This window comes from Alosa alosa, chromosome 12 (genome assembly GCF_017589495.1).
Source record: "Alosa alosa isolate M-15738 ecotype Scorff River chromosome 12, AALO_Geno_1.1, whole genome shotgun sequence".
Classification (NCBI taxonomy): Eukaryota; Metazoa; Chordata; class Actinopteri; order Clupeiformes; family Clupeidae; genus Alosa; species Alosa alosa.
The window spans coordinates 17,475,710-17,477,700 of NC_063200.1; positions in this window are offsets into that span (position 1 = coordinate 17,475,710).

Here is a 1,991-nt window from a genome sequence, read left to right on the forward strand (position 1 = left end):
TAATGAATAGCCTACTTTTAATTTACTCTTTAAAGTTGAGCTGGCTCTTGAACACAATAATTTCGTTACTTATAATTTCTTTTATGAGTAGGCTAGGCCTACATGACAATAAACAACTTAAACTTGACTATGAGAGCTGAGTGGTGTAAGGCGGCGTGAAGCCTACACTTGGAGCTCTAGTGGAATTTTGATTTCGCAACGAATTCTCGGTTATTTGTTTCCCTCTTGAGTTTTTCCCCCAAAGTAGTTCTCCACTGATCTGAGCTAATGAGCTGATTACCGGTACCTACATTTTAGCTTTTATTTGTCTGGAATCTCAACATTTTAAACTTCACTTCTTATGAATAAAACGGTATTTTGACCGCAAGTGGTAACATTATGAAATTCCATTCTCCAGATTTCATAGAAAGAAAGAGTCGTAAAAATGAACAAAATCTCCGTGGACAGCCCTTGTGCGTCCAGCTGCCGGTGACCTGGAACTATGCCAATTTTTTTTTCTAAACTTGATCAACAGACTCTGCCCCGCCTTTTTGTCAACCCAGGAGCCGCTAATGTGAGTGATAGAGGCCAATTTGATTATTGATGTATTTGTAGAAAACCATGCGGTTATAGGCTAAAGAAAATTGATAACAGCACTAATTGCACTGTCATCTCATTTGCTTATAACCATAACCTGTGAGTTAGCCACAACACGTTCACTACGTGATGGTTTTCTAATGGAAAATATAGGCTACCTGAAAGATAACCTGATGATGCATCCTAAACACCGGGCTGGGACATTTAGCTCAAAGTCTCAAAAAGCATCTGAGTCAACGTTCATTCCCAAACACCCATATAGGCTACTTCAATCCTCTATTTTCAAAGGTGATTCAAGTAAGGAAGAGCATGGCTTAAAGTAAAGTAACTAGGACTGAAACTACATAAATTCGTCAAAGTGAATAATTTGTGTCAACTCGCCGCAATGTAGATTTATTAACGCACCCGTGATCTACATCTCCATTTAAACCAAATGTTTTAGAGCGCACGTTGAGAGATGTATCCAGGGCAGGGCTGTACCTACACATATTTGTTGTACGTGCTACAAAAATCATTCTTTGCGATGGATGATTTAGTACCAACGTTACACCGGTCCAATACAGTTTTGCCTATGGCTATACCATGAGACTGAGACGTTTTTTGTTTGTTCGAAGTGGGTGTTTAGGGTGTTGGAGGGGAGTCGATGTGCTTTGATTCCAGCTTGGTAGTAGTAGTCTATGCGATTAAAAAACACGTGAAGTATCCAAACAATGATAACGCTTTCATTATGGCTGCTTTAGCCATAGACCTTGAGCTACTGTACAGTGGGTTGGGTTCAGTGTTGGGCAAGTTACTTCAAAATCGTAATATATTATGTATTACTTATTACTGTCATTTCAAAGTAATTCATTACATTATAATATTACTGTCTCTGAATTGTAAGACATTACACTACTATTGTATTACTTTTAAGTTACTTTTACCAAAATATCTAGAAATATGGATTTGGAATTCTAAATGCAGTTTATTATGCTCAATGCAGCTCATTGCACTTCTAATGGAGGGTGATGTGGTACAACATAATGACTGAGCTAGGCTTAAGGCCGCCAACAGTAGAATGCAATAGTGCAGTGATGGCTCATGATGCAATACAAGGAACAATCATAGCCAGAATTTTGTTAAAAGAAGACAAAAGGTCAAAGTCTGGTCAATTGTGATAGAAATGCTGTAACTTCAGGCTTAGGCCTACTCATTAAAATCAACAGAGAGCCCACTACCTGTATATTGTAACCCAAAACTTAAAGACATGTCAGGATAGGCTACACAGTGCAGCTACTGGCCATTTTGGTGCCCTAACTGGTGAAATACAGTATTAACCTAAAGTATGTCATCATATGGCCAACTATAAAGATGTAATCTGCCTGTTCCCAGGGATGGGTAGTATTTCTGAAACATGTAATATGTGTTTCAAATGC